This window comes from Rhinatrema bivittatum, chromosome 3 (genome assembly GCF_901001135.1).
Source record: "Rhinatrema bivittatum chromosome 3, aRhiBiv1.1, whole genome shotgun sequence".
In the NCBI taxonomy this organism is placed as follows: Eukaryota; Metazoa; Chordata; class Amphibia; order Gymnophiona; family Rhinatrematidae; genus Rhinatrema; species Rhinatrema bivittatum.
Window position 1 is genome coordinate 357201129 of NC_042617.1, and position 14868 is coordinate 357215996.

Consider the following 14868-nt stretch of genomic DNA (forward strand, 5'->3'; position numbering starts at 1 on the left):
CAGTCTCGTAGGCTGGGGGGCAGTCTGCGACCGCAGCGCCACGCAGGGGACGTGGTCCGCGGAAGAGTCGGCGTGGTCCATCAATCGTCTGGAGACCAGAGCGGTCAGGCTGGCGCTGCTTCACTTCCTGCCGCTCCTTCGGAATCGGGAAGTCAGAATCCTGTCGGACAACGCGACCACGGTGGCCTACATCAACCGACAGGGCGGCACCCGCAGTCCGCAGGTCGCGCTCGAGGCGGCGATGTTGATGCAGTGGGCGGAACGGCACCTGGCCCGTCTGGCGGCCTCGCACATAGCGGGCGTGGACAACGTCCAGGCGGATTTCCTCAGTCGCCAGCTCCTGGATCCCGGAGAGTGGGCCCTCTCTGACGAGGCCATGCAGCTCATCGTTCGGCGGTGGGGTCCCCCCCACCTGGATCTTATGGCATCCGCTCAAAACACCAAGGCGCCTCGTTTCTTCAGTCGCCGGAGAGAACGGGGGGCGGAGGGCGTCGATGCTCTCGCGCTCCCGTGGCCGGCCGATCTGCTTCTATACGCGTTCCCCCCCGTGGCCGCTGGTGGGAAGGCTACTACGACGGATAGAGGCTCATCGGGGGACCGTCATCTTCGTCGCGCCAGAGTGGCCGAGACGACCTTGGTTTGCGGACCTCCTTCACCTAGTAATCGACGGACCCATCCGGCTGGGACATCTTCCCCGCCTCCTCCACCAGGGCCCAGTATTTTTCGACCAGGCAGAACTCTTCTGTCTTGCGGCCTGGCTTTTGAGAGGCGTCGCCTCCGACGGGGATACCCGGAGGCGGTAGTGTCTACGCTGCTGCGCTCCCGAAAGACCTCGACGTCGGTGGCCTATGTGCGGGTCTGGAAGGTGTTCGAGCTGTGGTGTACCGGCCTGAACACAAGACCCTCGGAGGCGTCGGTCTCTCAGATCCTCCAGTTCCTACAAGAAGGGGTGGACAAGGGGCTCGCTTACAACTCACTTCGGGTTCAAGTGGCCGCTCTTGGCTCCCTCCTGCGCGACGGAGGATCTCTGTGGCGACACCCGGACATCGCCCGTTTTCTCAAGGGGGTCAAACATTTGCGGCCTCCACTGCGGGATCCTTGTCCCTCTTGGAGTCTCAATCTAGTACTGCGTTCCATGTCAGGACCTCCGTTTGAACCGCTGCGGAATGCAACAATCAAGGATCTCACCCTCAAGGCGGTGTTCCTGGTGGCCATCTGCTCCGCACGGCGTATTTCGGAGCTGCAGGCCCTGTCGTGTAGAGAATCTTATCTTTGGTTCTCCGATTCGGGAGTCTCACTTCGCACTGTTCCCCTCCTTCCTTCCGAAGGTGGTGTCCACTTTCCATGTGAATCAGACGGTGGAACTTCCATCGTTCTCTTCTTCGGAGCCGCGGTCTCTTCGTCTCCTTGACGTCAAGCGCACTCTGAGGCTCTACCTGGAGGCTACGAATGATTTCCGGACTTCGGACCATCTCTTCGTCCTTTGGTCTGGTCCCCGGAAGGGATCTCAGGCCTCGAAGACAACCATTGCCAGATGGCTGAAGGCTGGCATTGCCGCCTCCTATATTGGGGTGGGGCGGACTCCCCCACCCGGCATCGTAGCACATTCCACATGCTCTCAGGCGGCCTCCTGAGCTGAGAGCCGCTCGGTATCTTCGCAAGAAATATGTAGAGCGGCCACCTGGAAGTCGTTGCACACGTTCTCGAGACACTACAGACTACATCTCGCCTCGTCCGTCCAGGGACACTTTGGCGAACAGGTCCTCCGAGCAGGCCTCGCAGGATCCCACCCGGGTTAGGGAAGCTTGGGTACATCCCACTGTCTGGACTGATCCAGGTACGTACAGGGAAAAGAAAATTATTACTTACCTGCTAATTTTCGTTCCTGTAGTACCATGGATCAGTCCAGACGCCCACCGCATTTGGGTCCTAGGTCCTATTCCTGCTCGGCTGTATGTGGCTGCTGATTCTGTTCAACTGTGTCTCCCGTTACAGTAGTGTCCCTACTGCTGCTGTTTGTGTTTCACGTGTTTCCAGTTTTTATCACTGTTCTTTTCATCGTTCTCTTGGAGGTTGACACGCTATGTTCATGCCCGACCACTCGTTGGTGGGTCGGTTTCAGTCTCCTACGTTAACATTCAGCGGCTTATTGTTGCCGTTTTGTTTTAACTTGATCCAAGCAGGGGGTTTCTGTTTACTCGGGCTTTGATATACTCGATACTGAACTCCTGCAGAGGGGGTAGTAGTACTTAAGGTGACGCCCCCTCGAAGCTTTGGGCTGACTCCATCTGCTGGATTGGGGACATAACCCACTGTCTGGACTGATCCATGGTACTACAGGAACGAAAATTAGCAGGTAAGTAATAATTTTCTTTTACGGCGCACCGCAGCCGCCGGCGCGCCACCAAAGCGCGCGCGGCTTTGTTTGGAGCAGGACGGAAGGGCGTTCATTCCTTGCAAGGATCAACTGCCACTGAGGCTCTGAAAATCACAGTTTAGACAATAGCGTTTCCTGAAGTAAGTGACTTTTGATTTGTTATGCCTCCGAAACGTAAGGGGAGGGTAAGGGTTTATCCCCCGGCACCCCTCCCCTCTCCTATACCACAGGAAATAGTACGCTATGTCTAATGTAGCTCTGAAAACACCAGCTGCCAAATAATCTGCAGTACTCAGTACTTGTGGGAGAAAATACTGGGTTATTAGACGAGGCATCGCTGAGTCCCAATCTGAGATTACCGCCGAAGCAGAGGGAAAGTGAGGCTTCTACCGGGAGTGTAAAAGAACAGTTAACATCTAATGGGATTAAGGTAAACTTGGCTGAAGTTGATGAGAACCTCTCAGCCACGGGAGGCATAGATCTAGAGGTTATAGATCATATGCCAGCTCGTTTAACATCATTGACTGAGACTGGTGGGGATATCTCTGTAACCGGAAGTGAAGCAATTGAGATCATTGCACGCCCTCAGGTGGTTACATTAGATCTGTTGTGGGATTTGATGGCTAAAATGAATGCAAATATGAAAGGGTTGGAGAAAAAGATTGATAACATGGCTGGGAATAATTTACAAGAAGTAACAGTTATTAAGGAGGAAGTAAAAAAAATCCGCTGAAAGAATTCAAAAACTTGAAGATTTAGAGAAAAAGAATCAGGAGTTTCATGTTGTAGTAGTGAAGGACAGGGAATATATGTATAGACGTTTGGAAACCTATGAAAACAACTCCAAAAGATTAAATCTAAGATTTTTAAATTTTCCAAGGGTGGTTGGACAAGTACCCATGGAAACTTTACATCAGTACTTGCAGGAAGTTCTATTATTTCCAATAGAAGAATTACCTGTAATAAATGTATGTTGTTTTCTACCAAAGAAGAACCCTGCAATAAATACTTTGGAGTTGCCGTTTCAAGGTAACCTATCTAATTTTCTGGAGAATTCAGAAAGAATAATAGATAGGGGGGTATTGTTAGTTACTTTCCAAAATTTTCTTGACCTTAACAAGGTAATGAAAAAATATGTTGCTGCCTACCCTACTACTTTTTGTGATAATATGGTAAAAATATTTCCGGATTTATCTTATCCTACTCAGCAAAAAAGAAGAGTTTTTGCTATTTCGGCAGGAAGTGATTAACTTGGGATATTCCTATATTGTACTTTGAAATTTCCATGCAAGTGTATGCTTAAAAAAGAACAGGATGTTTTCATATTTTTCCTACCCGAACAATTAAAGAATTTTATTGAGCAAAGGAGGATAGTTACATCATCCCCACTTTCTAATGAATAAGAAAATATATAGTCAGAGCTTAACTGTGGATGTGTTTAACTGAAGAGATATTCTTAAAATGTTATATAAGCTCCCATATTCTAGCAGCCTCAGTCTAAGTTTGTTGATGGGTAAATATTTCAATTATTGATAGAACAATAAGGGTGTACTATGATGGTATGATTTATTTTGTGAAATGTTATGGTTTCTGTATTAATTTGAAAAATCAATAAAGATATAAATTATAAAAAATATGGAGCAGTGATTTTCTAAGCTGTATGTTGCTGCAGGGTTTGAGCAGAGGCATCTCCTGTAGATTTCACTGCTCTAGGAGAACATTTTTGTAGTTCCCTGTACGTGCCCGGATCAGTCCAGACCATGGGTTAAGCCTCCTGTCCAGAAGATGGAGACAGACCAAAACTGAAAGGGTATCCTATATCAGGACAGAGCCTACCCTGCAGCCCCTCAGTATTTGTCTGTCTCCAGTAGGTGGAACAGCTCACCCTGTGGTTCCCTGTTAGCTTGCCCTTTTTCCCCTCTGGGTTTCTTCTTTGATTCTTTTCTCTGGGGCAAGCTCAAGCAAGTATTGTTTTCAAGTGATTTCTTTGTTTAAAAACAACCCCCCCCCCCCCCCCCCCCAAAAAAACCAAACCCTTTAAATTTGTCATTTTTATTGACTGTCAAGGAGCAGCCCTGTCTCCCTCGCTCTTGGGGTTCCTAGAGGGACTTGGCCCCTTGATTTGCTCAGCCTAGGTTCCCTTCCCGGTGACCTTCGTGTGGGCGATACTGGTGGTGCCAGTCACTCCCCCTTAGCCTGCTGCCTTGCCCCAGGACGTCCATTCCTCGGGTGCACTTTCAGGGAAGTGCATTCCTAGGGGGAAGCAGTCAAATTTTGTACTTTTGTTGTGCAAGTCAAAAAAAAAAAAAAAAAAAGACTCGACACGGCCCCCCCCCCCCCCTCCCCCCTGCGGAAAAATCATCCCGGGCCCGTTTCTCTTCAGATTTTGTGCTGCTCCTGCACAAATTGTATTTAGCTAGCCTACAGGAGGAGGTGGAACCCCCCCCCCCCCCCCGAAGCTCCCTCGGATGCCAGCGCAGTCTCCTGCCGCGGTTCCTGATCCACAAGGCCCTGTCCGGGTGGTCCCGGGAGTCCCCCTCCCGGTGGACCCCTCCACAGCCCCCCGTGGACCCTCTTGATGAATTCGATGGGGAGGCCTTGGCTCAGGCGACGATCCCCGCGTCCTACGTTTATTCCAGCGTGAGGAACTAGAACCTCACGCTCCAGGAATTAGGAATCCCTGGAGCACATCACTGGTGCTTGCCTACCTAGGGAGTAGAGTAAGCTACAGGTCTTTGGTCCCTTGAACAGTCCCTTGCCCCAAAGGGGGTATCAGGCTTAAGTCTATCTCACTGTAAATTATAGGAAGAACCCTCTGGCAGGGAGGCATAGTGAGGCGTCTCTTCTAAAAGAAAACTCCTTTGGGCAAGGCCAGGAGGCCCTGAGTATGGAAAAAAAATACATGACTCTGCAGCTTCTCTCTAACTGAACCCCACGAGTGTTAAAATAGCTGGGCTAAATAGCACTTAGTCATCCAGTCAGAATCTCCAGGTGGGAGGGTTTGAAGGGTATGGATGGCTCCCTTTAAGAGTGATCTAAGGAGAGCGATAGTGGCATCTCAGCTGGGGTCCAACCATGAAGTGGGGGGACCCTGTTGGTGAAGGCTTGCAGGGGCCCTCAAAGCCTTTCCGTTCCATAGAACAAGAAATTAGTTCCCCAGGAGGGTTATACTCCAAAAGCAGGACTGAAGGTGGGGAAAGCTATGGCTAAGCTCTGTCCCCTCTGCTGGAGGCTAATACTTTGGTCTGCAAGATTACTGAGAAAACTACCTGGGCGGAACATTTGGCCTTGCTGTGGAGGTTGCTCAGGATTGGAAGTTGCTGATCCACCTAAAAAGGATGGGTGCAGAGCTTATAGGCAAAAGGACAGGCTTCCTTGGCCTCCACTAGGTAAGCTGCAAGTCTGGAGGCAGCTGTGCGTTGTGCGGCGTATGCACCCTGATGTGTTTTGGATGTCAGCTAGGATGGTGTCACCAGTATTGGTTAGATGTTTTCTTTGGTTACACAATTCGTCAACAGATGTCTGGTCCAAGGCCCAGCTCAGTGATCTCATCTTTTAAGGGGGAGGTTACGGGGTGCCCTAGGTGTGGTCGGGCCTTGGGCACCTTGTCGCATGTTTTTTGGACTTGCCCCCCGATTAAACGGTTTTGGGGGCGTTTTGCGGATTATCTGGCTAATTTCTTGAATGTAGTTATTCCTGTTACCCCCTTGTGGCTCTTATTTGGCTGTATATCGCCCATTCGCATCCGAGATCTTGGCTCACGCTTACTTGTGGCAAAGGCTTGTATTGTAGGTAAGAAAATCATCCTCTCCAACTGGCGGTCGACGGACGCTCCGTCTTATTGGGCGTGGAGGAACGGATTTCATTCGCTGATGACCATGGAGAATATGCTGGCTCGACACTCACCCAATGCTAGACGACGATTTCTTTCGGTGTGGCAGCTGTATATCCAGACCCTTCCACATCGAACCCGGAGTTTGCTCCTTAATGCTTGATGGCCCGGCTCGGACTTTCTTTGGTGCCGTGTGGGAACGGTGGACTGTATTGACCTGCTGCATCTTGGACTTCTTGAGGCTGATGTTCCGGAGATTTTGGGGGGTGGGGGGGGGGGGGGGGAGGGGGGTCTGTTGATGTTAGCTGCTGATTGTAACATATGCCGGGGGTGGGTGCAGAACCACCCCTCCTCCGGCTAGTTGTTTGTTTTTTTTTACTTGACTGAAAATAAAAACCGTTATACCTTAAGGGGGAGGTTAATGTGCAGGTAGGATCAGGAGCAACTGGTAAACTTTTTTGGGGAGTCCAAAGGACTAAAGTTGCCTTGAAGAAAAGTCGAAGAGAGGGTAGTGCTGCAACAGGAGGGCTTCCTCATCTCAGAAGCAAGAATCAGGGTGGCAGCAGTCCTTTCAGGTTCTGCATTATTCCTCCCGGGATAACTTGAGGCAGCAAGGCCATACAATGAAGGGAGGCTGGTCAACTCTTCTTCTTCTTTTTTTTTTTTTTTTTTTTTTTTTTAAAAGACGGTCAGAGGAAGATTGATTTTTTTATGAGTGGATGAAGGTCTTTAGACCAATGGGTACTAGATGTGATAAGAGGTGGCTTCACTTAAGTTTTTGCTTGTCTGGTCTGAGAAGACTCTTGAGTTCCCCTTGCATGTCACGAGTAAAGAGATGCCGGGCACACCATGCTAGAAGCTTTTACAGCATCTGGAGCCAATGGTGACACTGCCTCCAGAGGAATGGGGAAAAGGCAGATATTCAATCAGTTTGAGTGTCAAAGAAAGAAGACCCTTTACGGCCCATTCTGGATCTGAAGATCAGTGCAGTGTTCCGGGTACATCGTGGTTGCATGGAAACATTGAAATCAGTAAGAGCGGTGGTTTGCAAAGGGGAGTTTTTGACATCGGACTGATAGAGGCTTCTCAGGACATCAGAAATTCTGCAGTTGGCTCTTGGTGAGCATTTTTATTTCCAGGAGCTCTACAGTTAAAATTGGTGACTGCTCCTTGGACCTTCACCAAGGTGATGGTGATGGTAGCCATAGGTGATAGCTACGGCCCTATGAAGAGAAGGGTTCTTGGTACAGATCCTCAAGGCAAAGTCAGATATTATTCCATTCTGCGGGTGATGCAGAAGTTGTGATCTCTGGGCTAGGTGGTGAACCTAGCATAGAGCAGCTTTATTCCCTTCCAATTCCTGGAGTATCTGGGTTTGAATTTCGATAACAGGTTGGGAAGAATGTTCCTCACTGCGGAGAGAAAAGAAAATATTCCTTTCCTGCTAACTTTCGTTCCTGTAGTACCAAGGATCAGTCCAGACAGTAGGTTATCTCCCCCTTCCAGCAGATGGAGTCAATTAGAACATTGAAGGATGCTTCCTTATAAAGTAGTGCACCCTCTACTAATCCTCAGTATGGAGTATATCAAAGCAAAGAGCAAAATCAGGATGGATCAAGAACAATAGAATTAAGTAACAAATAAGTGTGCAAAAGGCACAAAACTGTCAGACAACAAACTTGCAGAATGAACTGTTAACCAGCCAAAGGAAAAAAGGCACTGAAGAACAGTTTGAGCAGAGAGGCAATCCCAAACCCAATAAAACAGTCAGGGAGAGCGTCTGGACTGATCCTTGGTACTACAGGAACGAAAATTAGCAGGTAAGGGATAATTTTCTTTTCCCTGTACGTACCAGGATCAGTCCAGACAGTGGGATGTACCAAAGCTTCCCTATATAGCGTGGACCCCAGAAAGCCCTGCTCGAATGACCCTAGAGGCAAAGGAGCCAAAAGTAGGCGACTGTATGTGTAGACGATAAAGACGAGCAAAGATATGTAACTATTTCCAAGTTGCCGCTCGACACATCTCCTGGAACGAGACCGATTGCATCTCCGCCCAGGAAGCAGCCTGAGCTCGAAGAGAGAATGAGCCTTGACACCCACCGGAGGTTGTCGACCTGTTCCAATGTAGGCCACCGAGATCGCCTTCTTCAGCCAGCGAGCAATGGTAGTTTTCGATGCCTTGGCCCCCTTCCTTGGACCATGCCAGAGAACAAAAAGATGTTCCGACAAGCGAAAATCATTAGTGACTTCCAGATAGCGAATGAGGATACGCTTGACATCTAGCTTGCGTAGATCCGCCGATGCGTCCGCTAAGAAGGATGGAAGCTCTACAGTCTGATTCAAGTGGAACTCGGGAACCACCTTGGGCAGAAAAGCAGGCCCAGTGCGCAAGGAAACTCCCGAATCCATAAAACTAAGGTAGGGCTCTCTGCATGAGAGTGCTTGAAGCTCCGAGATTCTGCGGGCAGAACAGATAGCTACCAGGAAAACCGTCTTGAGTGATATCCTTGAGGGTCGTGGAACGCATGGGTTCAAAGGGTGGACCGACCAAGATCCAGAGAACGAGATTGAGACTCCATGAAAGATAGAGCGTGGACTGGGGGTTTCATGTGCTTCATCCCCCTGAGGAATTGGATGATATCCGGGTGAGAGGAGAGGGAAGCTCCCTCTCGTTGATGAAGTAGAGAGCTTAGGGCAAAGACTTGCACTCTCAGCGAGTTGTAGGCCAGACCCTTGTCCAGTACCTGTTGAAGAAAAGATAGGATCTGAGCCACCGAGGCAGTCCGTGGTGACACAGGTATGGAGGCACACCAGTTCTCAAACATTCCATGCCCTGATATAGGAGATGGAGGTAGACGTCTTTCTAGCCTTGAGTAGGGTCGAGATAACGGCCTCTGGGTATCCATGCCGTCTCAGCCTGTGCCTCTCAAAAGCCAGGCTGCAAGACAGAAGCGATCGGCCTGGGCGAAAGATACTGGACCCTGATGCAGCAAGCGTGGAAGGTGACCCAGACCAAGAGGTCCGTCCACTACGAGGTTGATCAAGTCTGCAAACCATGGACGACGGGGCCATTCCGGTGCTACCAGCATTACCAGATCCTGGTGGGACTCTATTCTCCTGAGCACCTTGCCCACCAGAGGCCAAGGGGGAAACACGTAGAGGAGAATGTGACTGGGCCAGGGGAGGACTAAGGTATCCACTCCCTCTGCGCCGTACCCTCTTCTGCGACTGAAGAACTGAGCTGCCTTGGCATTCTGGGAGGTTGCCATTAGATCCAGATAGGGGGTCTCCCATCTGAGGAACAGGAGATTCACCGCCTCCTCTGAGAGTTCCCACTCTCCGGGATCTAGATGTTGACTGAGAAAGTTGGCTTGAACGTTGTCTACGCCTGTGATGTGGGAAGCCGCTAGGCGGGAGAGATGAGTCTCCACCCACTCCATCAACCTGTCTGTCTCCTGAGAGACATGCCGTCTCCTCGTGCCCCCTTGTCAATTGATGTAGGCCACAGTGGTTGCATTGTTTGAGAGTATTTGACTGCGCGATGATGGAATGAGACGTAGGAAGCGTTTCAATGCCAGACGCACTGCTCTGGTCTCCAAGCGATTGATCGGCCAAGTTGCTTGGGATGGCGTCCACTTCCCTTACGCAGAACTCATCTGACACACCGCTCCCCAGCCAGAGAGACTGGCATCTGTCGTGACAATTACCCATTTCGGGATGTCCAAAGGAACACCCTGGAGAAGATGACAGGTTGAACTACCACGAGAGACTGTCCTTGGCTCCCTGCAGGAGAGGAAGGATGGCATGGAAGTCCTGAGACACCGGCTTCCAGCGGGAGAGCAAGGCGCGCTGTAAAGGGCGCATATCTGCAAACGCCCAGGGGACCAGATCGATGGTGGAAGCCATGGATCTCAGGACCTGGAGGTAATCCCACGCCGTTAGAAGCGAGAGACCGATGAATAGCTATGAGTGTATGAGCCCTGTCCAGGGGCAGAGGCACCTGTGTCAAAATGTGCCCCCAGGAAGTCCAGAGATTGAGATGGAGAAAGGCTGCTCTTGGCGAAGTTGACCACCCAACCGAGGGAGTGAAGATGCGTCAACACCTTGTCGACCGCCCGGTGGCACTGGGCTGAGGACTTTGCCTGAATGAGCACCAAGACTCCCTCCCACCCGAATGGGTGCACCAAGACTCCCTCCCTCCGGAGAGCAGAAGCTACTACTATCATAACCTTCGTGAAGGTTCAAGGAGCAGTCGCAAGACCAAAGGGTAGAGCCTGGAACTGGAAATGCTGTCCCAGAATCTTGAATCGCAGAAAATGCTGGTGCGCTTGGAGGATGGGAATGTGTAGATAAGCTTCCATCAGATCCAGGGAGGCCAAAAATTCTCGGGAGTGTACTGCCGCTATCACGGAGTGCAAGGTTTCCATCTGAAAGTGGGGAAATCTTGAATGCCCTGTTGACCATCTTGAGATGCAAGATCGGGGGGAAGGAACCTTCCTTCTTGGGGACTGCAAAGTATACCGAATAATGTCCCCGGCCTACTTCCGGCGGGGGGACGGGGGACTGGACGAATCGCTCCGAGAGCCAGAAGCCTGTCGAGTGTCTACCAGACTATGAGTTGTTTCTGGACTGGGCCAGATGGAGAGAAGAGGAACCTGTCTCTTAGTGACCGAGCAAATTCTAACGCGTAGCCGTGTCTTAGAATATCCAGGACCCACTGATCTGACGTGATGTTGACCCACTCCTTGTAGAAAAGGGAGAGACATCCCCCTATCCTGGGGATCGGGGAGTGGGCAGGCATAGCTTCATTGTGAAGACTTGGAGGACGTCCCCTGGGCCGGACTAGAGCGGGGCTGTCTTCGGGCGAAAGGACTGAGTCCAGGATTGAGATCGAGAGGATGGCTGACAAAGAGCTGCAGTCCTTGCCTGGCGGAAACTACGTTGATTCCTGAATCAGCTTCTAGTGGAATTAAAAGACCTAGAAGAACAAGGGTGATCCTCTGGCAGTTTGTGTACCTTATTCTCTCCGTGGGACTTGATAATCTGGTCCAGATCCTCCCCAAATAGTAGTGTGCCCTTGAAGGGTAGGGATCCCAGCTGCGACTTGGAAGAAGAATCCGCCGACCAGTTGAGAAGCCAGAAGAGGCGTCTAGCCGAGACTGCAGAAACCATAGATCTGGCCAGTACTCTCAGAATGTCATATAGAGCGTCTGCTCCATATGCTATGACTGCCTCCAGGTGGTCTGCCTGAAGTGCTTCCTCAAGAGGCAATCCCTGGGAGCTGAGCAGTTGTTGAAGCCAGCGAAGGAACTACAAATGGCCACTTGGACCCTCAGGGCGGACACCTCAAACTCTCTTAAGATAAACTTCCAGCTTTCGATCTTGAAGATCTCGCAAGGCTGCACCACCCGTTACTGGAATGGTAGTTCTTTTCGCCACTGCTGAGACTGCAGAATCTATTTTGGGAACCTTAAGAAGCTCCAGGAAATCATCCGGGAGAGGATATAGCTTATCCATGGCTCTGCCGACCTTGAGGGAGGTCTCTGGAGAATCCCATTCCCTGGATAACAGTTGAAGGAACATGTGATGGGAAGGAAAGGACCCACATGACGGACGTAGACCAGCCAGAAGGGGGTCCCCTTTCTTCGCTGGTGGATTAGGCTCAGGCGGGTCCTGAGGGGCCTCAATGTCCAATTCCTGTAGGATATGTGGAATGAAGGGGTCCAGCTCATCCCTCTGGAAGATCCGCAGGACTCTAGGATCATCCCCTTCCCATTGAAGGTTCATCCGGGTCCTGCTGAGGAACAGGCCCCCCCCTGCAGAGGGGTGTACGAAATTGCTCCTTGGAGCGCTTGAGGTGGTCTGAGGTACCCCTGGTCCCGGGACTGCTGACCCTTGGGCACTCCCCACGGTCTGAGCATTTCCCAAGACCTCAGTGGAATCAGCCGTTCTGGATACCTTAGGAGGAGGATGTCCCGCCAAAAATTCCTGGTGCTGGCCAATTCTGACCAGGTAAGCATTGTGAAGCAGGAGAACAAAATCTGTGGAAAACGGAGGTGGCCCCAATGGAGGAAGAGTGGGAAAATCCCCTGATGGAGGAAAAGGCTGCAGAGGTGGCACGGGTGTCAAAACCGGCGGCTGAGATGAAAAAGGAGCATCCTACTCTTTTCCTGTTAGTGCCGGAGCAGCAGAGTCTGGAGACAAAATGGCCGCTGTTCCCATGGTCAGTGGGGTCGGGGCCGGCCCCTGAGCATCGAGGCGCGCCAGAAGACTAGAACCAGAGCGGTCCGGCGGTTGAGAGGATCCCTCCCCACCAGGGAGGCAAGCTGTGCAAATCCCCTTGCGGGAGAGCCTCGACCCGGGCTCTCCACAAGCGCAGCACCTGGATGAACGAGGCATGGGGAACCCCGACGGAGCCGCGAGGGAACCAGCTGTCGAGAAACAGGCAAGGTTTAAAGCTGCAGGAAGCGGTAAAAACCCCTGCTTCAGCCTGTTCTTCCTCACGGTCACCAGGTTCGTGGCTATAAAAAGCGGTTAATATCCTCTGCTTCAGTCCTGCTCTCTCTATCCCTCAACGACCCACAGATAGAGGCACAGAGGAATAACGCCTCTGTGCCGGCTGCCCCAAGGAAAACGGCGTCTCAGGGGCAGCAGGTCGGATAGCAGCTACAGGGGGAGAGGTCGGCACCACAGACTTGCACCCTGGAGAGAGGAAGAGAGGAAATAACCTGTCAAAAGGAAATAAAAACAAACTTACCCGACAACAGAGATGGGGAGGGGTGGGGAGAGCTGCAAATAGTACTGCTTGCAAGCTATAGAATGCTCCCACTAAAACAGGAGCGGAGGCTACAGGAAAGCTCTCCAAATAATTCCCTCAGAAATTCAAAATTCAAAAGGTTTTTTTTTTAATTAGACTTGATCCATCCAAAAGAAAGGAAAGCTGAGGAAAATAGAGAAAATTCCTAAAATAGCTTTCTAGTCATCTCAGTGGGGAACGAAAGCCACCACGGTCATCTGCTGGAGTCAAGAGAATACTGGGGATTAGTGGAGGGTGCACTACCTTATAAGGAAGCATTCTTCAAAGTTATAATTGACTCCATCTGCTGGATGGGGGAGATAACCCACTGTCTGTACTGATCCTGGTACGTACAGGGAATGACAGTTGTGGGCTCAGGTGCATCGTCTGTTGTGGCTTTGGAACACAGTGTGGGGTTATTTGCAAGACCTGGGCGCTATGGCTTCTATGCTGGATTTAGTTCTGTGGGTATTACCACATATACAGTCTCTCCCAAATTCGCTCTCTGAGGAATTTCAGCTCGTGACGCTGCTTCAAGAGATAGCCAGGTCCAGTTCTTCGTACCGGCTTTCTTGAGCCAGTTTAGAGTGAGAAGTGGAATTGGGGATCCTCGATATGGGACTCGTGACCACTGACAGCATTCAGGAAGTATAAAAGATCCCAAAAAGAGGAACACAGGGAGCGATACCTGGTGAAAATAAGGAAGACTTAGAAATAAGGAAAGCAAAAGGTCAAGCGGAAGAAAGGATTGCCCAAGATTGAAAGAGGTGACAAAACATTTTTCAGATATGAGAGAGAGAAGGAAAGCCTGAAGTGGTATAGAGAAATTGGAAGGTGGTGAGCAATGTCCCAAGACAGAGGAGGAAATGGCGAAAATTAAACAAATACTTCAGTTCGGTGTTCACTAAAGAAGACCCTGGAGAAAGGACTGTTGCAGGTTGACAAGACCGTAGAAGGGAATGGGTTAGACACAACTCCTTTTACAGAAGAGTATATATGGGAAGAGCTAGGAAAACTGAATGTGGACAAGTTCATGGGGCCAGATGAGGTACATCCCAAGGTACAAGAACTTGGAGATGTCCTGATGGGTCTGCTAAATGGCCTGTTGAATACATCCCTGGAGAAACGGAAGTGGTGCTGCAATATTGGAGAAGAGCAGATGTGGTCCCGCTTCATAAGTGTGGTAGCAGAGAGGATGCTGGAAGCTACAGGCCTGTTAGCCTCACCTCAGTGGTGAGAAAATTAATGGAGACACTGCTGAAAGGATACCGAACTGTCTGCAAGCCAGTAAGTTGCTGGACCCGAGGCAGCATGAATTCATCAAAGGAAAGTCCTGTCGGACAAATCTGATTTTTTTTTTTTTTTTGTTTGGGTGACTAGAGAATTGGATCAAGGAAGAGCACTCTGACAACTACTTGGATTTCAGCTAAGCTTTTGGTACCGTCCCACATAAGAGGCTTATAAACAAAATGAGAAGCTTGGGAGTGAGCACCAAGGTGATGGCATAGATTACAAATTGGTTGACTAATAGTATGTAATGGTAATTGGAACCTACTCTGAAGAGAGCTGTATTAAGTAGAGTGCCACAACTATCTGTATTGGGACCTGTTCTGTTCAGTATCTTTGTGAGTGACATTGTGGAAGGGTTAGAAGGTAGTTTGTCTACTTATGTATGATAGCCAATAGGAAGTGAAGATGAGTGGTATACACTAGTGGTGAATGACCATAAACAGAGATGGTATAGTGCTAGGAATTCATGGATCCTTGTAGTAAATGAATCAAGAAAATGAAGACTTTAAGCGTTTCCACCTTTTATTCATGGGGTCTTAGAGGTTTTGGACTGAAAGTCTTCATTTTCTTA

At 50.2% G+C, this 14868-nt stretch overlaps 1 protein-coding gene across 2 annotated transcripts in view; it reads left to right on the forward strand.

Annotated features, from left to right (window-relative positions):
- Window positions 1–14868, forward strand: part of MDN1 (midasin AAA ATPase 1) — a 765271-nt gene that overhangs the window by 83132 nt on the left and 667271 nt on the right. The window lies entirely within an intron of this gene.